Here is a 26,072-nt window from a genome sequence, read left to right as displayed (position 1 = left end):
TGTAAACAACCAGTAGAACTTAATGGTCCGTTCTTCACAGGGTCCTTCTAAGGGTCATTTTAAAAGGAGAACAAAGAAGCAAAGTTTTCAAGTCACAAAAATAAATATTTAATTCTGGAATTTCTGGCCTAAGTGAGCAAATGCTGGGAGCATTTGGGAGAATGGCACAGGAAGGAATGGGTCTCCCAGGACTCCCCTGGTCACACGGGTGGCTATTTACATGCTAGTCCTGGGTGCCAGTAACACAAAGTCAGGGTTCAGGCTAAGAATTTCTAAAATTCTGACCACTAGGCCCTCAAAGGAAGCCAGTCTGCTTACATCTGATTTCATTTGCTAATGTTTTGCATTTTTCTTGTAGAAAAATAAGGAGTTATTTTGGTCACATTATGCCACTGAAATCACAGAACATTTTCCAATGCTTTTAATGGCCACCCTGAAAAGAACAAATTTATACTCTCTCACAACTTCAGAGAGTTTTTCAGAACCTATAAACAAAATATCTCATAATAAACTCTCTCTCTCTCACACACACACACACACACATACACACACACACACACACACCACAAAGGAGGGAGTAACTAAAAATGCTCCATTCATCAATGATCAATTTTGGTCTTACTACAGAATCCTTTTAGTCTGCATTTTCCTTGATTTACTGGTGAGTAAAAGCATGCCTTCCCTTAAGGATTTCCATGTATTTTCTGCTTTTAGGCTTGTGATAGTATAAAATGTTTATCTTGGCTGCCAACTCCTATGGATTATTAGTGGTTGACTAAAGCCTATGTTGACAAAGTTGCTGAAGCCATGTCCAGGTACAATGAGAAAAAAAAGTACTATAATTGATTCTCAATGTTTGCCATGCATGCAGAGGGAAAAATATAATCACATGCCATCAACTGTTTTTATCACTTGACATACATTGCCCCGTCTCCTGGTCCCCCTTGAAGCAATCCCTCCTCCAAACTAGTTCATACTTTGAGCTTAGAGAATAAAACCAGGTCTAATCTAATTAATATTTCACATTTTCTTGATCATAACGATAGTTTTATGGATACTCAAATAATCCAGTTAGAGGCAGTAAGACTTTAGTGGGGGATGCCACACCAAAGACTCTTAATTTTTTTCTGCAGCATTTCAGCTTGGGAGGCTTTTGTGGTTTCTAGTAACTATATTGCAACCATGAGAGAAAGATCATCCGAAAATGAAAGCAACCCAGAAGTAGTGGAAACAAAATTGATGAGAGGAACTCTCCAAGGCACGTCATTAATCCCTTTTGAAAACTAGGCTTAAGCTACATAGAAATGTAGTGGGGGTGGAGTGGCCAAGATGGCCGACTAGAGCATGTGTGGCTCTCAGGAGAGGAATAAAGGGGCGAGTTAAAACAATGCCTTCAACTGAAACATGCAAGTACTCACATTGGGATTAATCAATGTGAGTACTTTGTTTTCTCTGACACACAGAAAACAAAGAAAAGCAGGACACTGAACAACAGCCCACTGGGGAACAACACAGAGCCAGGGGATCCTCCCCAGTCCTAGAAAGCAGTGAGTGAATGAGTAACCCTGGGATCTCTCCTCCAACAGATCTTTGCAACTCTTGGGTCAGGAGATCTCCTTGTGAACCCACTCCACCAGGGCCTTCAGTCTTCAGTCTGATAGATAGAGCCATCTGGAGTCTCACCAGAACGGCCACTCAGGCATGTGTGGAGAACGTGGAGGTTTAGATACTTGGGCTTTCTGGCAAAAGTAGCTGCAGCTCTGGCAAAATCGGAGGTTAGACTCCAGTACTTATCCCTAGGAAAGAGGCTGAATCAAGGGGGCTGAGCAGGAACAGTCCACAGGCCCCACATCCTCACCACCTCACAAGCTAAGACCCACTGGCTTGAAATTCCAGCCAGCTACCAGTAGCAGCATTGCACCTCCCTAAGAAGGAGCTTCTTGGGGAGGAGTGGGTGGCCATCTTTGCTGTTTGAGTACCTCAGTCGTTCCAGCCTTCAGGTTTTGGAAAGTCTGAGCCAATCCAGGGCAGAAGAGATCCCCTAACACAGAACAAAACATGGCCAGTCTGCTGCTTTAAGGAGGTGCCCGATCCTGTTCCTCCCAACCACTCCCACCTGAGAGGGGCCTCACTGAGTGGGGCCTCCCAACCAGGGCCTCCAACCACTCCCACCTGAGATCTCCAGCCAACAAAACTTTGAATTCCCCCTGGGACAGTGCTCCCAGAGGGAGGGGCAGGCTGCTATCTTTGCTGTTTGGGCAACTTAACTGTTCCAGCCTTTGGGCTTCAGAGTACCTGAGGTGACTGGGGGATAAAGTGAACTCCCAGAACAAAACAGCTATTCTATCAAAGTGTGGCCAGACTGCTTTTTTAAGTGGGTCCCAATCCTGTTCCTCTTCACAAGGTGAGACCTCTCAACCAGGGTCTCCAGCCACTTCCTACAAGTGTCTTTGAGCTGACAACAGGTTCATACCTCCCTGAGATAAAACTCCCAGGAGAAGGGACAGGCTACTATATTTGTTGTTTCACAGCCTTCATTGGTGACACCTCTAGGTTTTGGGAAATCCAAGGCGACTGGGAACTGGAGCGGGCCTCAAGCATACCATAGCAGCCCTATAGAAAAGTGGCCAGACTGTTACTTGGGTGCCTGTTCCCATATCTCTTCACCAGGCAGGTCTTCCAGGCCTGGGCCTCCAGCCACCTCCTGTCAGAGCTAATCAAGCCAGCACCAACTCAGCAACTCCCTGGACAGAGCCTCCAGGAGCAACTGAAAACCCTTCAGCAGAGAACTGCCCTTGCTACTCTTAGACTAATAAAGGAGGAAAGACCCTAAGTGCCTTATCCACACCTCCAACAAGCTGCAGTTAATCCAAGGAGAGGAGGCCAGTCTGTCTCCCATGAGTCCTACACCACCCTCCTTCCATAGCTAGTCACCAGACAAGGAATCTCTGGCTTGGGCTCACAGCACAGACCCTCCATCTTGGACTGATTGTACTGAGTGATTGCTAACCTGCATCTCTCTGGGGTGGAGCTCCCAGGAGTCAAGCAAGTGACCCTTGGGCACACCACCACTAAGATCTCTTCCTCTATGGCCTCTAAGCTGAGGAAGGAATATAAACACTGAGATTACCCCAGAACTTGGCCCAGAAGTGCCAAGTCACAAACTACAGCCAGAACTAAAGGGTAGAGAGGTATCCACACTTTCAGATCACTAAGAGGGAACACAGCTCCAACTGTGAGGAAACATAGGGGAACCACACAACCAAGCAAGAGTCTACTAACTGACCAATAGGCCTAAGTGTCACCTTCTGGATCACACTCCAAAGCTTCAGCACCAAAAATATCTCACTAACATAACCCCCTCTGAAACCAGAGACAAGAAGTCAGCTTCAAATAGACGCTCACAAAGCCTTGGCCTAATGCAAACATCCAGAAAAGAAGTCTATTTGACTGTACTCAGTGTACACTGCAGTTAAAGGAATACCCACATGCAGAGATGAGAAAGAATCAATGCAAGAACTCTAGTAAATCAAATGACCAGAGCGTCCTACATCCTCCAAATAACAGCACCAGTTGTCCAACAAGAGCTCTTAACCAAGCAAGCTCGAACTTGCTGGAATGACAGCAGTAGAATTCAGAATATGGATAGGAATAAAGATCAGCAAGATTCAGGAGGATGGCAAAACCCAATCCAAGGAAAATAAGATCACAATACAGTGATACAGAATCTGAAGATAAAACAGCCAGTATAAAAAAAAAAAAAAAAAACCTAATGAGTTGAAAGAGCTAAATAACACAATACAAGAAATTCTCCATTCAATCATAAGTATTAACAGCAGAATAAACCAAGCTGAGGAAAGAATCTCAGAACTTGAAGACAGGTTCTCTGAAACAAGACAGTCAAAAATAAGGGAAAAAAAAAAAACTAAAAAGGAGTGAACAAAACCTCCAAAAAAGTATGAGATTATGTAAAGAGGCAAAATCTACAAATCAATGGCATCTCTGAAAGGGAGGAGGAGAAAGCAAACAACTTGGAAAATGTATTTCAGGATATCATCCATGAAAATTTCCCCAACCTTGCTAGAGAGGCCAACAGCAAACTCAGGAAATACAGAGAACTCTTGCAAGATTCTACCCAAGAAGATCATTCCCAAGACACATAACTGTTAGATTTTCAAAGGTCAAAATGAAAGATTGTTAAAGGCAGTTAGACAGAAAAGGCAAGTTATCTACAAAGGGATCCCCATCAGGTTAACAGTGGACCTCTCAGCTGGAATCCTACAAGCCAGAAGAGATAGAGGGCCTATATTCAACATTCTTAAAGAAAAAAATCTTCAACTAAGAACTTCATATCCAGCCAAACTAAGCTCCCTAAGTGATGGAGAAATAAAAATCCTTTTCAGATAAGCAAATGTTGAAGGACTTCATTACCACCAGATGTGTCTTACAAGATATCTTGAAAGAAGCACTAAATATAGAAAGGAAAGACCACTACCAGCTAATCCAAAAACACATGTAAACACACAGACCAGTGTCACTGTAAAGCAGCCACACAATCAAGCCAACATAATAACCAGCTAACAGCACAATGACAGGATCAAATCCACAGATATTAATACTAACCTGGAATGTAAACAAGCTAAATGACCCACATAACAGGCACAGGGTGAGAAACCGGATTAAAAAGAAAGACTCTATGGTGTGTATGCTGTCTTCAAGAGACCCACCTCACATGTAATGACAATCATAGGCTCAAAATAAAGGGATGGAGAAAAATCTACCAAGCAAATGAAAAACAGAAAAAAGCAGGGGTTGCAATCTTATTTTCAGACAAAACTCATTTCAAATCACAAAGATAAAAAAAGACAAGGAAGGGCATTACATAATGATAAAGGTTTCAATTCGACAAGAAGGCCTAACCATCCTAAATATATATGCATCCAACACAGGAACACCCAGTTTTATAAAGCAAGCTCTTAGAGACCTACAAAGAGGCATAGACTCCCACACGATAACAGTGGGAGACTACAACAGTCCACTGACAGTGTTAGATGGAACATCCAGGCAGAAAATTAACAAAGATATTCAGGATGGTAACTCAGCATTGGACCAAATGGATCCAACAGACCTTTATAGAAGGTTCTACCCAAAACAACGGAATATGCATTTATCTCATCACCACATGACACATACTTTAAAATCAACCACATAATTGTACATAAAACAATCCTCAACAAATGTAAAAGAACCAAAATCATACCAAACACATTCTCAGACCACAGTGCAATAAAAATACAAGTCAATACACTGAAAATTGCTCAAAATCATAACATTACATGGAAATTAAACAATGTGCTACTGAATGACTTTTGGGTAAATAATGAAGTTAAGGCAGAAACCAATAAGTTCTTTTAAAATAATGAGAACAAAGATACAACATATCAGAATCTCTGGGACACAGCTAAGGTAGTGTTAAGAGGGAAATTTACAGCATTAAATGTCCACATCAAAAAAGTAAAAAAAAAAAAAATCTCAAATTAACAACCTAATTTAACAACTGAAAGAATAAGAGAAACAAGAACAAATTAATCCCAAAGCTAGCAGAAGATAAGAAGTAACAAAAATCAGAGTTGAACTGGAGGAAATCAAGACACAGAAAACATTCAAAAGATCAACAAATCCAGGAGTTGTTTTTTTGAAAAAAAAATAAAATAAAAATAAAATAGGCCACTAGCTGGAGTAATTAAGAAGAAAAGAGAGAAGATTCAAATAAACACAATCGGAAATAATGAAGCAAATGTTACAACCGACCCCACAGAAATACAATCATCAGAAACTACTATGAACATTTCTGAACACACAAACTAGAAAACCTAGAAGAGATGGATAAATTTCTGGACACATAAACCCTCCCAAGACTGAGTCAGGAAGCAATTGATTCCCTGAACCAATAATGAGCTCTGAAATTGAATCATTAATAAATAGCCTACCAACCAAAAAAAGCCCAGGACCTGATAAATTCACAGTCGATTTCTACCAGGTGTACAAGGAAGAGCTGGTACTACTCCTACAGAAATCATTCCAAAAAATTGAGGAAGAGGAACTTCTCTACAACTATTTCTATGAGACCAGCATCATCTTGATACCAAAACCCAGCAGAACACAACAAATAAAGAAAACTTCAGGTCAGTACCCTTGATGAACACCAATGCAAAAATTCTCAACAAAACACTTGCAAACCAAATCCAGCAGCACATCAAAAAGCTAATTCACCACAATCAAGTAGGCTTAATCCCCAGGGTGGAAGGTGGGTTTGACATACACAAATCAATAAATATGATTCATCACATAAACAGAACTAAAGACAAAAACCATGTGATTATCTCAATACATGCAGAAAAGGCTTCTGATAAAATTTACCATTGCTTCATGTTAAAAAAAACTCTCAACAAACTAGATATTGAAGGACTATACCTCAAAATAATAAAAGCCATCTATGAAAACCCACAGCCAACATCATACAGAATAAATGCAAGCTGGAAGGATTCCCCTTGAAAACTGGCACAAGACAAGGATACCCTCTCTCACCACTTCTATTCAACGTAGTATTGGAAGTCCTAGTCAGAGCAATCAGGCCAGAGAAAGAAATAAAGGACATCCAAATAGAGAAGAGAGGAAGTGAAACTATGTCTGTTTGCATATGACATTATTCTATATCTCAAAACCCCATAGTCTCAGCCCAAAAAGCTCCTTCAATTGATAAACAACTTCAGCAAACTTGCAGGATACAAAATCAATGTACAAAAATTACTATTATTCCTATACAACTACAACAACCAAACGGCACCAAATCAGAGCACAGTTTGGTTTTATACATTCCAGGGAGACATGAAACAACAATCAACATATTCAAGCTGGACACTGATTCCGTCTGGAAAGATGCGACAACGCAAAGTCAGGAAGACTCAAATCAGGGAGGGGGCTTCCAAGTCATAAGTAGCTAAGAGACAAATGGTTGCATTCTTTTGAGTTTCTGATTAGCCTCTCCAAAGGAGGCAATCAGACACGCATTTATCGCAGTGAGCAGGGGGGTGACTTTGAATAGAATGGGCCAGTTCCCAGCTTGACTTTTCCCTTTAGCTTAGTGATTTGGGGGCCCAAAGATCTATTTTCCTTTCACATAGCAAACCTTCATGTGTACCTCCAAACCTCAAATATTTTGAAAAAAAATTTAGAGGTCTCTTCTGCAATTCTGGGACCACAAATGCCAGAAAACTTCCAAATACTTCACATTCACAAAAGTATGAGCTTTAAGATCTGGACTTTACCCTACTGGATATCCCCATCCATTCTAAGAAATAAGAAGGAATTGCTAAAATACGAGGGGTTTCTGACAATAAACTTCAATATACTCAGTGAATACTTTCTGAGCACCTGCCTCTTGTCAGGCTCTGGTCAAGGAACTGAGTGTACAGAGATGAATATAAAATGTAATCTCTGACATCAGTGATTTCATTAGGTAGCACAGGACACTAAGCCAATATCTGCCACGTTATCTGCCTTCCAGCTATATCTGCTCTAGCCTTTAAATGAGAGAGTGTCCGGATAATAAATCAAATGTTTACATGTGTGGAAGGAAACAGCACCACTAGGGATTTTTTTTACTCTTAGTCACTCATTGGAGCACACATAGTACCTGGAAAGAAAAAAGAAATCTCTTCTCTGCCTTTGCATCACCAGAAATTTGCCTTGCAGGGGGAAGGGTTTCCTCCGTAGTTTAGGTTTGCTTCAGTTTCACCAGTGATTGTTCTCAAAGGTCCCGATATCAGAACCTCTCAACATCTTTCCCCTAAAGAAACTATGATAACCTTGTACCTTTATGACATGACCACTTATGCATCCCAACAAAACTGAGAGAAATAATAGTTTTCTTTAACACTTCTCTGAGAGAACTCTTCTCTACTCTCATTGACTCCCAGATATACAACTCTATCCCAGATCCTTCTCCTGATCACCAGACATGTAATGACTGCTGGACACCTCTATTTGACTGTCATGTGCCTGCTTAAAGTTCACCATGCCATAGACTGAACTCACTGTTTCTACCCCACCTTGATCTTTCTATTCTCAGTGACTAGCCACATTGTTCACTGGTTCCATCGTCTTCTTCACTCTTTACTCAGTACTCTTCATTTCCTATAAAATAACCCCATAACGCTTTACTGACTTCTTGTATTCATCCTCTTCTTTCAATCACCACTAGCACTACTTTGGTTCAGTCCACTGCCCTCTTTGGGATTATTGTTATTCTCCCAATTAGTGTCTCCTGCTCTAGTCCAGTCTCCAAAGTCATTTTTATCATTTAAAAATCTGATCATTTGAAGCACTTTAATAAGACTCCCTTTATCTTCAAATAAAATCCTTCACATAAATCACCTTGCTTTCATTATATGACCTGTTTATCTCTCCAGCTTCACATAATGACACTCCCCACCTTATTGTCCATAATCCACACTGTTCCAATTGTAGTTCTCCCACTGAAAAAAAAAAAATTCTATTGTCTCTGGAATTTTTCACATGCTGGCCAAAATATTTATTCTTTGTCTTTTTTGTCTGTGCTCTCTCCCAGTTCCACTTTCCTTTTTTCCTGCTTACTCTTCCAAAAAATAATATTCCCTGACACCTAGAGGACTACATCTGTGTTGGTGTCTCTGAAATTTACTCCCATGGGGTGCTTGACTTACCCAATATTGTAGCTCAAACCCATTGAACTGACTGTAAATGCTTTGGAAGGCAGAACCATGATATGTCTGTTGTTAAGTTCCTGATGACTAACATAGAGGATGGCACAGAATCAGACATCAAGAAAGATGAATCAAAGGAGAATGACATCAGTAATATGGCAGAGTAGGAACCCCTGGACCCTCCTTCTACCTACAAACACAAATTCAGCAACAATTTATGAACAAATTCCCTTTGTGAGAAATCAAAAACTAATTAAAAATCTCCTGCACCCTGGAACAGCATAAAAACAGACACAGCAAAGCCTGTGGACAGATTCAGGATACTGTCTTGTCAGAGACCCTTGCCTGCAGTGCAGGGCCATACATTCAGGAAGAAACCCTGTAGCTTCCAGCTTCGTGAAGTGGAGGTAAGGGGCTGGTTTGCACATTCAGCACCCCAACATTTCTAAGGGGGTCCCCAGAGGTTTGCCTTCTTTTTGATAGACCTAGAGCTCTAATAGGTCTGGTATAGTCTAGGTGGCCAGGGGATAATGGAGGCGGTGGCTTGGGTTGGTAGACAACATTGATTTCCTTCCCCTCCAACTCCAGTTGGCACAAAGTGAGCAGATGAAAACTTTCAGTCCTCAACTTCCCCCAGGGAGGAAAAGAGTTGATCTGTGCAACCAGAGCTCCAACTTCTCCAGGACTGCTCAAACTATTAGCATCTGTTTCACCAATCTTGAAGCTCTGATGTGTGCAGTACAGTCTAACTACACAGGAGAGAACAAATATGGCAATTTGGGTTGGTAGATGCTATAGCTTCATAACCCCACCCCACCCTCCAGCTCAGCACAGAAAGAGTGAACAAAACCACAGTTCCTGCTTTTCCCTGGGGAAGTAAAGAGTTAGTAGACATCCACAAGAATCACTGGCTGGGTGATTCTTGATGGGGGGTGGGGGTGTCTTTTCCTGTGTGAAGCCAGTTCATGAAGACTATGATAGCTGCCTCTTTTGTCTAATAACCCTCTGATATCAATACAGAGAGTCAAGGAAATTAAAGAATTGGGCAAAGATATTTTTAAAAAGGGAATAAGATATACTTCCAAAGACTAACCCTAAAGAACTGGAGTTACAACTTCATAAAGATGTAACTGAGTGAGTATAACATGCATTTAAAAAGTGAGGATTTCAACAGAGAGATAGAACATATATTAAAGTGCTAAATAGAAATAGAAATGCAAAATAGATGAGCCAAAAAAATTCACTGGAGGGGTTCAACAGCAGACTAGATCATGCAGCAGAAAGGATCAGTGAACCCAAGCACAGGTCACTAGAAATAATTCAGTCAAAGAAGCAATAAGAATTAAAAGAAAAAATGAAGAAACTTAAGGGACTTATGGATCACCATCAAGTAGGCCAACATACACATTAGGGATATTTTAGAAGGAGGAGAGAGAAAGGACCAGAAAGATTGTTCAAAGAAATAATGGCTGAAAACCTACCAAATCTTGGGAAGAAAATGGACATTCAGATCTACGAAACTCAAAAGCCACCAAATAAGATAAACTCAAAGAAATACACACAAATTTGTAATCAAATTGTCAAAAGTCAAAGTCAAAGAGAACTTTAAAAATGGCAAGAGAAAGTGCCTTGTCACATACAAGGGAACATTATAAGACTACCAGTGGGTTTTTAAGCAGAAAGTTTTCAGGACAGAAGGGAATGAGATCATATATTCAACATGCTAAAAAAAAAAAATTGTCAATCAAGAACACTATACTCAAAAACAACTTCTATGAAATTGACAGAGAGTAGGAGAATTCTGGAAAGGTGGTAGAGTAGGAAGCACTAGGAATAGGAATCTGTCTCCCCACCTACACAAAAATTACCCTGGAATAATCCATCTAATGTAATTATATATTTATATATATATATATAATTTATATATTTATAATATATAATATATATATAATTTATATATATATATGAGTATATACTTATACTCAATATAATACATATATATTTTGGATAATAGTCATTCTAACAGGTGTGAGGTAACATCTTAATGTGGTTCAGTATGCATTTTCAAGATGATTAGTGACATACCCTGGAAATTACTTTATCCAGAAAGGAAGGGGCTTGGAACAATGGAGGGAGGTCCAACAATGGCCACTACCTCCTTGTCTACACTGCTGTGATCAGAAGCAGCAATCAGAAATCACAGCACAGATACCAGATATTTGGTACCATGACTCTCAAAAGCTTTGTGAAAGTTACTCCAGGATCATGTGCATGGCTGCTTCCCATGGTGAGACAGTGTGGGTGGAGATGGGTAGCTGTTATTGTGTTAATTGCTGAAATTGATGGACACTAACCATATTTATCATCCAAACCTTCCCCTGGAAATTGCAAGCCTTCAATGAACTTTGGAGTTTCAAAATAATTACATTAGACAGATTATTCCAGGGTAATTTTTGTATGTGTGTATATATGTGTGTGTGTGTGTGTGTGTGTGTGTGTGTGTGTGTGTGTGTTGGTGAGGATGTGGAAAAATTGAAAACAGTTTACATGGTTGGTGGAAACATAAGTTAATACAGGCATTATGAAAACAGTATGGAGACCTCAAAAAATTAAAAACAGAACAATCATATGTTTCAGCAATCCCACTATGGAGTACATGTCCAAAGGAAAGAAAATCAGTAGTCAAAGGAGTATCTGAAGTCCCATGCTCATTGCTGCACTATTCACAATAGCCAAAGTATAAAATTTACCTAAGTGTTCATCAGCAGATGAATGGATAATGAAAATATGATGTATATACACAATGGAATATTATTCAGCCTTAAAAAGAATAAAATTATGTCATTTGTAATAACATGGAGGAAGCTGGAAGACATTACATTAAGTGAAAGGAGGCAGTCACAGAAAGACAAACACTGCATGATATTACTTATATCTAGAGTGTAAGAAAGTCAAACTCATAGAAACAGAGAGTAAAATGGTGGTTTCCAGAGGCTGGGGAGTGGAGAAGATTAGGAAAATGTTAGCCAAAACACACAAAATTTCAGTGAGACAGCAGGAATAAGACATCACAGAGACTACAGTTAATAAAAATATATTGTATACTTGAAAATTGCTAAGAGATTAAAGTGTTCTCATCACAAAAAAATATAAATATGTGAGGTAATGCATATGTTCAATAGCTTGATTTAGCCATTCCCTAATGAATACATATATCAAAACATAGTGTTGTATACCATAAATATTTACAATTTTTACTTATTAATTAAAGTATTTTTTAAAAGAAAAGAAATTCTGATGTGTGCTACAAAATAAATGAACCTGAAAACATTATGCTAAGTGAAATAAACCAGTCACAAAAGACAAATATTGTAGGTTTCAATTTATATGGAGTATTTAAAGTAGTCAAAATCATGGAGACATAAAGTAGAATGGTGGTTGCCAGGGACTAGGGGGTGAAGGGAATTGGGAGTTATTGTTTAATGGGTATAGAGTTTCAGTTTTGCAAGATTAAAAGTGTTCTGGAAATGAATGGATGGTGATAGATGTACAACAATATGAGTGTACCTAATACCACTGAATGTATACTAAAAATGGTTAAGCAAGTAAATTTTATGTTACATGGATTTTAATGCAATAAAAAATTGAAAAACTTAAAGTAGAGATAAAGACTTTCCCAGACAAACAAAAGTTAAGAGAGTTCATCTTCAGTAAACCTGCCTTACAAGAAATGATAGAGTCCTTAGAGTTTAAACAAAAGGACACTAAACAGTTACATGATAGCATAAGAAAAAGTATAAAACTAATTGGTAAAGGTAAATATGTAGACAAATACAGAATACTGCATTACTGTAATGGGGTGGAAAATCATCCCATTAATTCTAACATAAGAGCTAAAACACAAAGTATGAAAAATAAATATAATTAAAAACATGTTAAAAGATATGCAATATGAATACATGTAAATTGTGACAAGACTAATATATGAGGGGTTAAAGTGTAGAGTATATGATTGAACTTAAATTGCTATCAGCTTAAAATAGACTGTTTAACCATATTTTATGTAAGTCCCAAAGTATGTATGTAACCACAAAGAAGATAATTTTTTATGTAACCACAACAAATTTGCTATATAAATTACACAAAGAAAATAGAGAACAAAATCAAAACATATTGTCTTAGTTTATTTGGGCTGCCATAACAAAATACCTTAGACTGGATAATGTATAAATAACAGAAATTTATTGCTCACAGTTCTGGTGACTAGAAAGTCCAAGATCAAGGCATCAGCAGATTCAGTGTCTGGTGATGTGTCAGTCTCTGCTTCAAAGACGATGCTTGCTCACTGCACCCTCACATAGTAGAAGGGGTGAATAAGCTCCTTTAGGCATCTTTTATAAAGGCACTAATCCATTCATTAGGGTGGAGCCCTTATTATAGAATCATCTCCCAAAGGTTCCATACTTTAATATTATTGAATTGGGTATTAGGTTTCAATATATAAATTTTGGAGGGAAACAGACATTCAGATCATAGCACATGTTAATACAAAACTTTACAAAACACAAAGAAAGACAGCAAGAGAGAAAAAGAAAAAGGAACTACAAGACTGAGAGAAAACAACTAGCAAAATGGCTATAGTAAATCCTTTCCCATCAATATTACTTTAAATGTAAATTGATTAAATTCCCTCAATCAAAAGACAAAGAGTAACTAATGGACTTTTTTTAAAGACCCAACTATGTGCTGCCTACAAGAAACTCACTTTAGATATAAAAACACACATAGGTTGAAATGAAAGCAAGAAAAAAGTATTCCATGCATATGGTAATCAAAAGAGAGCAAGAGTGGCTGTACTTATATCAGAAAAATAGACTTTGAGTCAAAAATTGTCAAAAGAGACAAAGAAGGACATTATATGATGAAAAAGGTCATTCCATAGGCTGTCATGCCAATATAAGAGCACTTAAATATATAAAATATTGACAAAGCTGAAAGGGAAAAGAGACAGCAATACAATTATAGTAGAACTCAGTACCCTACTTTCAATAGTGAATGGAATATGCACACAGAAGATCAATAAAGAAACAGAGGGCTTCAATAGCATTATAAAACAAATGGGCCTAACAGACACGTACAGAACATTCCATCCAGCGGCAGCATAATACACATTATTTTCAAGTACACATGATTCTTTCTCCAGAACAGGTCATGTGTTAGGTCACAAAATAAGTCAACAAATTTGAAAAGATTGAAATCTTACCAAGGATTGATCTTTATGGTCAACCTTTTCTGACCACAATGGAATGAAATGGGAAATCAGTAGAAGGAAAACTGAACAATTCACACATATATGGAAACCAAACAACATACTTATACTCATAAACAATAATTGAGTCAAGAGGAAGTCAAAAGGAAATTAGAAAATATCTCAATACAAATAAAAATGAAAATACAACATACCACTGCCTATAGGGTGTAGTAAAAGCAGTAGTAAGAGAAGTTAATAGTGATGAACTTCTATGTTACAAAAGACAAAATATCTCAAATAAACAATCTAACTTTATACCTCAAGGAACTAGGAAAAAACAATAAATTAGTTCCAAAGTTAGCAGAACGTAGGAAATAACAGATCATTACACAGAAATAGATGAGAGACAAAACATAAAAACAATGGAAAAAAATCAATGACACTCGGAGTCGGTTTTTTAACAGATAAATAAAAGTGACAAACTTGTAGCTAGACTAAGAAAAAACACTCAAATAAATAAAATCGGAACTGGAAAGAGGAAACATTACAACTCTTGCCACAGAAATAAAAAGGATCCTAAAAGACTACTATGAACAATATCCAACAAACTGGATAACCTAGAAGAAATGTTAAATTCCTAGAAACATATACCCTACCAATACTAAACCATAAGGAAATACAAAGTCAGAACTGACACATAACTAGTATGGAGATTGAATCAGTACTCAAAAACCTCCCCCAAAATAAAGCTCGATACTTGATAAAGTCACTGGTAAACTCTATCAAACATCTAAAGAAGAACTAATGCCAGTCCTTCTCACACTCTTCCAAAAAATTAAAGACAAAGGAACACTTCCAAATTATTTTATGAGACTAGCATTACCTTCATTCCAAACCCAGACAAAGACAACACGAGAAAGAAAACCTACAGGCCAATATTCTCGATGAATATAGATGCAAAAAAGCCTCAACAAAATACTAGCAAACTGAATTCAGCAGCACATTAAAGGGATTATACACCATGACCATAGGAGACTTATCCCTGAGATGTAAGGATGGCTTAATGTCCAAAAAGCAAGTGATTTTATATACTACATTAACATAATAAAAAATAAAATCACATCATCATTTTAATAGATGCAGGAAAAGGCATTTGAGAAAATATGGCATTGTTTCATGATAAAAACTGTCAACATACTAGGTATAGGAGGAATCTACTTTATCATTATAAAGATCATATATAAGAAGTCCATAGCTCACATTATACTCAATGGTGAAAAACTGAAAGCTTTTCCTGTAAGATCAGGAGCACGGCAAGGATGCACACTCTTGCCACTTCTATTCAACAAAGCACTAGAAGTCTTAGCCAGATAAATTAGACAAGAAAAAATAAACACAAAGATTCAAACTGGAAAGGAAGAAGTAAAATTGTTCCTACTTGCAGATGACATTATGTTATATAGAGAAAACTTTAAAGACTCAATTTAAAAAAAAAACTGTTAGAATAAGCAGTTAATAATAATAAACAAATTCAGTTAAGTTGCAGTTAACATACAAAACTTAGCAGTATTCCTATATTCTAACAACAAAAAACACTGTTCGAATAAAGAGTTAACAGTAATAAATTCAGTAAAGTTGTAGTCAACATACAAAACTTAATAGCATTCCTATACACTAACAACAAATATCTGAAAACAAATTTAAGAAAACAATTTCACTTACAATAGTCCCAAAAATAATAAAATACATAAAGATAAACTTAACTACAAAGGTGGAAAACTTATACTGAAAACTATAAAACATTGATGAAAGAAAACTAAATAAGACACAAACAACTGGAAAGCACTCTATGTATTTGGATTAGAAGAGTTAATATTGTTAAAATATGCATACTATCCAAGGCAAACTACAGATTCAATGCACTCCCTATTAAAATCCCAATGACATTTGTACAGCAATAGAAAAAAATTTTTTTTAATTCATGTGGAACTACAAAAGACCATAAATAGCTAAATCATTCTTGAGAAAGAAAAACAAAGCTAGAGGCATCATAGTTTTTGACTTCAAAATATGTTACAATGCTACAGTAATCAAAACAGTATGGGACTGGAATTAAAAAAAAAAAAGACATATAAAGCAATGGAACACAATGGGGAGTCCAGAAATAAATCTATTCATATACAGTGAAATGATCTTCAACAAGAGTGCCAAGATACACAACAGGGAAAAGACAGTCTCTTCAATGATGTGGGAAAACTGGATATCCACATTCAAAAGAAGAAAATGAGACCCCTATTTTATGCTATACACAAAAATCAACCCAAAATACATTAAAGATAAAAGTCCAAACTGTAAAACTCTCAGAAGAAAACATAGGAGGAAAAGTCCTAGACATTAGTCTTGGCAATAATTTCATGGATATAACACCAAAACTACAGGCAACAAAAACAAAAATAAATAGTACACCAAACTAATAAGCTTCTGCATATCTGAGGAAACAATCAACAGAGGAAAAAGGAAACCTACAGAACAACCAACCTACAGAATGGTATTTGCAAACCATATATCTGATAAGTGGTTAATATCCAGAATACGTAAGGAACTCCTACAACTCAAAATTCAATATTAAAACAAAAACAAACAAACAAAAATCCCAACTAATAACCCAATTTTTTAAATGGGCTGAGGACTTGAATAGATATTTCTCCACAGAAGATTTTAAAATGGCCATTAGGTATATAAAAAGTTTTCGATGTCTCTAAACATCAGGGAAATACAAATCAAAACAACAATGACTATCACCTCACACCTGTTAGAGTGGTTATTATAAGGAAACAAGACTACAAGTATTGGTGAGGTTGTGGAGAAACTGAAACTCTTGCACACCACTGGTGGGAGTGCAAGGTGATACAGCTGCTGTAGAAAACCATATGGAAGTTGCTCAAAAAAATAAAAATAAATAAAAATAGAGCTACCATATGATCCAGAAATCCCACTTCTGGATATTTTACCTTTGAAACGTTTAGGAGTGCTAACATATTGTTTGTTTGTTTTTGAGATGGAGTTTCACTCTTGTTGTCCAGGCTGGAGTGCAATGGTGCAGTCTTGGCTCACTGCAACCTCTGTCTCCTGGGTTCAAGCAGTTCTCATGCCTCAGCCTCCTGAGTAACTGGGATTATAGGCACGTGCCACCACGCCCAGCTAATTTTGTATTTTTAGTAGAGACAGAGTTTCTCCATGTTGGTCAGACAGGTCTCAAACTCCCGACCTCAGGGGATCCACCCACCTCAGCCTCCCAAAGTGCTGGGATTACAGGTGTGAGCAACCACACCTGGGCAATATACCTTTGAGATCCTAATTTCACTTCTTTTGGTTGAGTGTTTTTGCCAAAAGAAATGAAATTAGGATCTCAAAGATATATTAGCATGCCTGTTCACTGCAGCACTATTCACAATACCCATGATGTGGAAACAGCCTAAATGTTTATTGACAGATTTACGGATAAAGAAAATGTGGTATATATACACAATGGAAAACTATTCTGTCTATAACTAAAGGAAATTCAACAATGTGCAATGACATGGGTAAGCCTTAAAGATATTATACTTAGTGAAATAAGCCAGCCACAGAAAAACAAACACGGCATGATTCCATTTATATGAGGTATCTAAAAATAGTCAAATTCATAGAATCAGAGAGCAGAATTGTGGTGTCAGGGACTGGGGGTTGTGGGAAATAGGGAGTTACTAATCAATGGGCATGAAGTATCAGTCAAGCATGGTGAATAAGCTCTAGAAATCTGCTGTACAATATTTTACTTGTAGTCAACAGTAATGTATTGCACACACTTAAAAATGTTTTAAGAGAGTAGTTCTCATATTAAGTGTTCTTACCACGATAAAATAAAATTGAAAATGAAAGAAAGATAAATCAATTCAGTGAATAAATTAACAAGTACTCTTGAGTCCCCATGGGTGAAGCCAAGGACATATATAGATTGGGATTTTGTTGTCACAGGGCATTTTGACTTGTATATGTGTTTACCTACTCAATGTGTGTTACGGCATATGTTATTTCCCATTTCCTACATTTCTATTCCAATGACTTCATGGTAAGCATCTGATGAAATGGCGCAGCTATGCTAGTGAAGATAATATTCCTTGAAAGTACTTACTTGATATTGCAATAATTTCTCCCTACAAACATGCTAACTATAGCTCCTGAATGTATAAGAAACCATGTGGTTTTTTATCATGTATGTGTGCATGTGTATAAACATTTCATGTAGCACTTGGAAGCTATAATTTCTAAATTCACTAATATGGTGGTTGCCCAGCTATAGTAAATTATATGCTTTCTTCTTCTTTGGGCCAAGCCCAAAGTGCTACATGCTACGTGATATTTAGTGCCTCTCGCACCATAACTCTTTGATACAAAGTGACCCACATTGGCTCAATCAGACTTTCTCCTAGAAGAATTGGGAATCTGCTGCTAAAAGACCCAGCAACCCTAGAGCTGAGTCATTTGACGTGGTCTGTACATTTCCATGGCATCTCACGCTCCCAAGACCTATCTATTCAACTTTTTCTTAGATCCTGTGAGAGTCTTCCAGATCATTTTAACAAATTCCCTATGTTTAAAGTCACTCTCTGTGATTTCTCACCAAAAGAACCTCCTTAACTAATACAGCAGTGGTGTTACAGAAAACTATCAGTATTATACTTTCCTTACTGGTTCAAATTTCTCAAAGGTAAAGGAAAAGACAATACACCCTGAGGTCCCACTTTAATGATTTTCTTAGGTACCATGCAGTTGGATCTAACAAAACTCTAGAAGAAGAAAGTGGACTGAAGGAGCTACAGGATCTTTCATGCCAATAGAGCAATTCTCTCTCTATACATATATATCTGTAACATATAACCTAGTCCTAAGTGAAAAGCCTGTGATGCAGTTCATCAGGTTCTTCCAGCAGTGGCCAGCCGTGCTTTGAATACCAACCGTTTTCTCAGAATCCTTTCTAGATTGAGAAACGATATACACTGTCATGTGTCCCTTAATGACGGGGATATATTCTAATAAGTGTTTTGTTAGGCAATCTTGTCATTGTAAGAACATCATAGAGTGTACTTACACAAATATAGATGGTATGGCCTACTACACACCTATGCTATATGGTATGGTCTATTGCTTCTAGGTTTCAAATCTGTACAGCATGTTACTGTATTGAATACTGTAGGCGATTGTAACACAGTGCTAATTATTTGTGTATCTAAACAGATATAAACATAGAAAAAGTACAGTAAAAGAAATATAAAAGATTAAAAATGGAGACCGGGGGCAGTGGATCACACCTGCAATCCCAGCACTTTGGGCGGCCAAGGCGGACAGATCACGAGGTCAGGAGATCGAGACTATCCTGGCTAACACGGTGAAACCCCGTCTCTACTAAAAATACAAAAAAAAAGTAGATGGGCACGTTGGCAGGTGCCTGTAGTCCCAGCTACTCGGGAGGCTGAGGCAGGAAAATGGCGTGAACCTGGGAGGCAGAGGTTGCAATTGAGCCGAGATAGTGCCACTGCACTCCAGCCTGGGAGACAGAGCAAGACTCCGTCTCAAAAATAAATAAATAAATAAATAAATAAATAAATAAATAAATAAATAAATAAAATAAATAAAGATTAAAAATGGTACACCTGTATAGGGCATTTACCATGAATGGCACTTACAGACTAGAAGTTACTCTGGGTGAGTCAGTGAGTGAACATGAAGGCCTAGGACATTACTGCACACCACTATAGACTTCATAAACACTGCACACCTAGGCTGCACTAAATATATTAAACAATAGTTTTCATTTTTCAATAATAAATTAACTTTAGTTAACTGTAACATTTTTACTTTTTAATTGTTTTAACTTTTTGACTCATAGTAACACTTAGCTTAAAACACAAACATACTATATACCTACATAAAAATATTTGTTCTTTACATTCTCATTCTATAAGTTTTTTCTATTTTAAATTTTTTAACTTATTAAACTTTTTTTGTTAAAAACTAACCACAAACACATACATTAGCCCAGGCCTACACAGGGACAGGATCATCAATATCCCTGTCTTCTACCTCCACATCTTGTCCCCCTGGAGACTCTTTAGGGCAATAACACACATGGAGTTGTCATCTTCTACGATAACAATGCCTTCTTCTGGAGTACCTCTTGATGACCTGCCTGAGACTGTTTTACAGCTAACTTTTTCTAAATAAGCAGGAGTACACCCTCAAATAATAATAAAAAGTATAGTCTACTAAATATATAATCCAGTAACATAGTTGATTATCATTATCACGTATTATGTACTATATGTAATCACATTGCTATACTTTTATACAACTGTAGCACAGTAGGTTTGTTTATACCAGCATCACCACAAACACGTGAGTAATGCATTACATTATGATGTTACCACCACTAGGCCATAGGAATTTTTTAGCCCCATTATAATCTTAGGAGACCACCATCATATAATATGCAGACTGTCTTTAACTGAAACTTTATTGTGTAGCACATGACTCTCTCTCTCTTTCTCTCTCAAATATATATACTTTTATGTTATTGATGCTAAAGGATCTTTTAAGTGTCCTTAAAACTGACCTTTTTGCATCATATATCAAAATCCCTAGTTAGTTGAAATAATCTTACTAACAACCAATGTTTAAGGATAACTTTCAGTATCTGATATTTAGTGATACAAACACAAGAAGAGAAATTTTAATTCCACATGTATGAGTTAATATTTTATTTTTTAAAAGCCCCATTAAACATCTGTAAATCCCAGCACTTTGGGAGGCTGAGGCAGGTGGATCACCTGAGGTCAGGCATTCGAGACCAGCCTGGTCAACATGGTGAAACCCGTCTCTACTAAAAATACAAAAATTAGCCAGTCCTGGTGGTGTGTGTCTGTAATCCCAGCTGCTAGGGAGACTGAGGCAGGAGAATCACTTGATCCCGGGAGGCAGAGGAGGCAGAGGCTGCAGTGAGCCAAGATCACACCACTGCATTCCTGCTTGGGTGACAGAGGGAGACTCTGTCTCAATAAAATGAAATTAAAATAAAATTAAATAAAATAAAGTAAAATAATAAATAATAACCCATGAAAATCTTTCCTCTATTTATTTTTAATAAATATGCAAGTAAAAAGACATTAAAGTTTTATTAGATTTTTCCTTTGGTAATTTTGGTTTTGATTTGAAAATGCTTATCGAATCGTACTCTGCAGCAGAAAATAGTAAAAGTAACTTCAACTTACAAGTCTTGTGTGTTATCAGTGGTACCAAATGTATCCATGAAACTGCTCTTCTCAGGATGATGGACAAAAGAACTCATCTTCACCATCAGCACTAGACTTCCCAGCCTCCACTGAGCATACCTGTTGGCAATCCTCCTGATTTCCACAGCAAATGAATTTTTAACAATATCCCATAAGATTTGCAATAGAATATACAAGTAGCAAAAATTTTCAACAAAGCCTTTGTAGATAAGAGTGAGTCTCTTTCTGGGTTAATGGTAAGAGTCCCATGAAAGGAAATTTGCCATGGACTTCCCGAAAATGAGACTGCTCTTTTCCACTAAGGGAGACTAATAATGGCCTTCCAAACATTAACTATTTACTTAAATTTAGAGAATTCGGAGTTACCAAAAACTTTCAGCAAATAAAATTGAATCTACTTCAGAGAACAGTGATACTGGATGAAAACCATAGTTTACATTCCATCTTCAAAGTGAGATAATTCAGGAATGCCAAAAATTCAGCAGAGCCTTCTCAAGTAACAATCTTGTCCTTAAGAAACCACTGGGATTTTGAGTTGTGGAATTTTCCACCCATTTATCCTTTCATTATCTATCTTTTTTGCTTCAAATGTCAATTGACTCCTCTCACTCATAGTTGTACAAATTACAGGGCTTTTTTTTTTTTAATTGTCTTAAAACAGATACATTATTCATCTATTCAGTTTCATCTGAAGGGAATCCAACAAAGCAGAAATTTTATTTTCCAATAAAATATTAAAGCTGCTTTATCCCACAAGAGACAGAGCAGAAATTCCATCCATGATCTATGTAAGTACAAAACTTTTTGCCTATCAGAGCATGTGTGAATTTAATTTTATGAAAATGTAGACCTGTTTTTTCCTGTTATGCTTCATAGTACTTGTGTATGAATATGTAACAATTTCAATGTTTTTATTAGTTTGTGAAGCCTTGGTACCATGATGATACCAAGAACATCCCGTGCTTTTCCTAGCAAATATTGACTTAGAAGGACACTGTTGACATTTGTGCTGCATTCTTGATAGAAAGCATGTACATATTACAGGATTTGTTTCCCTCTAATGTAAATACAGTGGAGCAGAAAATCCAAGTGATGATTATACATAAGTCATTACCTTTGCCTCTGGGTTATGGATTGAACTAGAACCCAGGTGAAGGTCATCATGACCCCCACTCCCGTCCCCACCCCTGGCCCTTAGCAGGCACGTCTATCACTAATGAAAAGAGGGTGTGCCAAGCTCAACACACACATACCTTTCTAACTGACAGAATCCAGCTCTGATTCATAAAAGTCCTATCTAAAAGGAAGGGAGAAATGATGTTAGCATTGACACTGGGGTACACATCAGCTCAGTGCACAAACATAGGTAAATTATGTAAGGATAAATCTTTCTCTTTTCCAGGAGACAGTTCACCACACCCCCTCTGTAAAAGGATTGTGGGAGACACATAGGTAATAAGGCGAAACCTTCATCTGTCTCCCAACCAACCTCTGTGTCCCCATGTTCCACCCAGCTCTCCATGATTGAATAATTAAGCCCTTAAATAGTTACCATATGTCCTTAAATAGTTACCATCAAACTCAAATGAAAACATTCAGTAAAAAAACAGATGTGGAATCAATGCTCTTGGTCCAAAGATAAAAGATACATTATGAAAAAGGTAGGAATGACTTTATAAACAAAACAGAACTTTCTCAACAATCTCATTAACCAATACTCTTTCATCATAAGTGATCACAGTTATTTGGCGTCAGAAGCAAAATATGGAGAGATCTTTCTGCAGACAAGTAGAGACAAGGCACAATAAAGGGAGAGTTAGGTGTGTAAAGAAAGTGATGAAATGGACATACTTTAGTGTTTAATTCATAAGGAAGAAAATACATCAACTAAAGCAGGGATTTAACCCCTTCTGGGTGGAATGTCAAATACACATATAAACAATTATTTCTGTTCCTTTCAGCATCAAAGCACTCTATATAGTTTGAACTTTTATCTCAGTACTTGGGTTTGTTTCAAGGCTTGGTAAATGCACCTCATAAGATACTTTGATATATGAAAAGTTACAAATTCCAACGTCTGTAACTGTTTGAAAAGCTCATTGATTCAGAGTCAAGGAAGTTACAATTTGTGATGATTCCATTTCAAACCATACCCAAACCTACCATTAAACTCACAGCCCGCATCTCAAATGGGCATCTCCCCGTCTCACAAATGGGGAGAATTTCTGGGACTCACGCTTTATGGGGGGTGAGAAGGCTGGTCCTGAACCAGCTGATATTAAATGGCCCTACATTCAAGCACAGTGAACCCAGACCACATTCCAACAGCATTACCCAAGTGGTGAGGCTGAACTCCTCTGCAGATGCTTGTACACAAGACTTGATGTTTATTTTGTGACGTCACTTTCCTCTTTCCCCATTTCAAAGTTGACCTTGTGTCGATTTTAACCTGGTTTTGTCTGTATAAACACAATGGGATAAAGGAAAGAACTGTAGGATTTTTGAACCTCATATTCCTTAGTGGGAGACTTTGTATTATCTTTGACAAACAGATTAGCTAAAACAAGTATTTTAAGAAGTGGGAGAGAGAAAGGGGGAGAGCAGGAGTAGTTATTTAGTTTCCTCGTTTTTCCCCAAGTTAAAAAGTCTTGAAAGTCTAGCTCATCTTGTGTTTATACACAAATAAAGCTGATAAAAGTGTGTGACTTTTGTTTATCCCTGGAAATCAAGCAAGGCAGGGAAGGAAGGGAATTGAATGTGATAGGACAGCCTAGGTCCACAGAGCATAAGAAGGATGTGAGAGGATGTGATAAATTGGTAACCATGTAGAACAAAAGCAAACCCTCAAGGTCAACCACTTCAACCCAATTGTTTTAGAGGTTTTAGAGTTGAAAACTGAGGTTCAAAGAAGGAAGATCTTTGCCCCAAAACAAATAACTGAACAACTAGAGTTATTATATAAAAATGATCATTGTAAACATTTTTAATAAGAACAACAAAAATCTAAATGTAAGTAACTTATTGACCATTTGCTAACTGTGTTACGTGGAGCAAGTTACTTAAGCTTTCTGTGCCTCAGTCTCAACATCTGCAAAATTGAGATAATAATGGTGTCTATTCATAGGCTTGCCGGAAAAATTGAATCAGTTAATACCCGTAAAGTGTCTAGAACAGAACCTGGAAACAATAAGTGTTTGATAAACATCAAGTGTTTATTATTATTATTACCACCACTGCTACTGATTTCAGACAAGCCTTTCTCAAGTAAGTGAGATTTTGTTGATGAACTGGAAAATTCAATCCATTGTAGATTGGAATGTTGCCATGACATGAACATCAGCTTTTAAGGATACACTAGGGCAGAGTCCAGCATCAGCTTAAAGCCAAACAAACGAGGGAAGTAGAGACAGTCTTATCTCCATGACTAGTACTCATTTTTAAAAATACTTAAATATGTTGCATTTTTAAAAGCCCCAAGAATGGAATTGAAAACCCAACCTTTTTTAAGTCTGTTTCAAGTTGTAGAAGCCTTGACCAAGCCACTCTCTCTTACTTGGTAGTTTCCATATATGGTGTAAATAACAATCTTAACTAGGTGTAATGGCTCATGCCTGTAGTCCCAGCTAGTTGGGAGGTTGAGGTGGGAGGATCATTTGGGCCCGAGAGGTCAAGTCTACAGTGAGTCGTGATCATGCCACTGCACTCCAACCTGGGCAACAGAGTGAGACCCTGCCTCAAAAAAAAAAAAAAAGAAAAATTAAATTATATAAAATAAATAAATAACAATCTTTACCTGAATTGTAAAGATTAAATGTACTTGAAAGCATTTCTGGGTTATAAATTGTACAGAGAATTGTACATTCTTTAAATGCACCATGCATTACAATTATAAAATATTTATCTTACCTTGAGATCACTGGGGGGCAAAATGTCATTTTTGGTTTTTTCCAAGTACTTAGCATTGACCATGGAATTAGTATATGTAATCAGAATATTCATGGAAAATCTGTTTAAAAGAAAGAACTCTGAGCTGGGAATCGGAGGTCTAGGTTTTAGCCCCAGTTTTCTCATGGACACCTTCATATAGCTCTGGGCAAGTCATTTAGACTTCTTGGCACCATTTCCTTTTCTGTAAAACACAGGGTGCATTAGCTGATCTCTTACCCTCTAATTCTACAATTCTAAATGTCATGCATATGTTTGCATGAATCCATGAGTCACTAAAACCTAATCACTTTCAGAAAATTATTTAATAAACAAAATGTCTTATAAGCAGTTCAAGAGATCTTGGAACTGACTTTCAAAACATTGCATAATTGTGTTCAGGGAAAGACTTCAAACCCAGAAGAACATCTTGGAATTGTTTCATCATTCTGCAGTGGAGAAAGGCTGGGAATTCACATATTCACACTCATTTAAACATCTCTCATTAATCTTTGAGGGCACTTAATAAAGATAAAAGGGTATTGCCTCTTTCAAAATGAAATGAAAGTATGAGAACATGCTATATTTCTGTAACATTCTCAGTATCTCACAATGCTGTGATAGCAATGTTACCTTTTTTTATTTCTCTCCCTTCTGATTTGATCAATGTAACAACTTTGTGAAAGAGGCTAGATCCAGGAATTATTGTACCCATATTACAAATAAATATCCTGGGGACGAAATAAAATAACTTGCTTCCCACTTGGAGCTGCTGGTCCTCACACTTGGATCTCCTAACTCAGATGACACCTGACCCAGCTGAGG

General features: G+C 37.2%; 2 long non-coding RNA genes across 2 annotated transcripts in view; both read right to left on the bottom strand.

Annotated features, from left to right (window-relative positions):
- The window catches only part of LOC111555282, a 481,645-nt gene that overhangs the window by 344,238 nt on the left and 111,335 nt on the right, over nucleotides 1-26,072 (bottom strand). The gene's annotated exons all lie outside the window — the stretch shown is intronic.
- The window catches only part of LOC111555281, a 220,675-nt gene that overhangs the window by 164,610 nt on the left and 29,993 nt on the right, over nucleotides 1-26,072 (bottom strand). The window contains exons 5-9 of the long non-coding RNA XR_002735480.2: nucleotides 25,230-25,329; nucleotides 24,822-25,052; nucleotides 23,658-23,782; nucleotides 22,577-22,620; nucleotides 21,303-21,437 (exon numbers count right to left, since the gene is read on the bottom strand). This is a non-coding gene — a long non-coding RNA (uncharacterized LOC111555281). The remainder of the gene's footprint in view (nucleotides 1-21,302; nucleotides 21,438-22,576; nucleotides 22,621-23,657; nucleotides 23,783-24,821; nucleotides 25,053-25,229; nucleotides 25,330-26,072) is intronic.

The sequence above is a fragment of the Piliocolobus tephrosceles genome, chromosome 10 (assembly GCF_002776525.5).
Source record: "Piliocolobus tephrosceles isolate RC106 chromosome 10, ASM277652v3, whole genome shotgun sequence".
Taxonomy (NCBI): Eukaryota; Metazoa; Chordata; class Mammalia; order Primates; family Cercopithecidae; genus Piliocolobus; species Piliocolobus tephrosceles.
The sequence above is the reverse complement of the archived record's forward strand: the minus strand, read 5'-3'. Positions and strand labels throughout refer to the sequence as shown.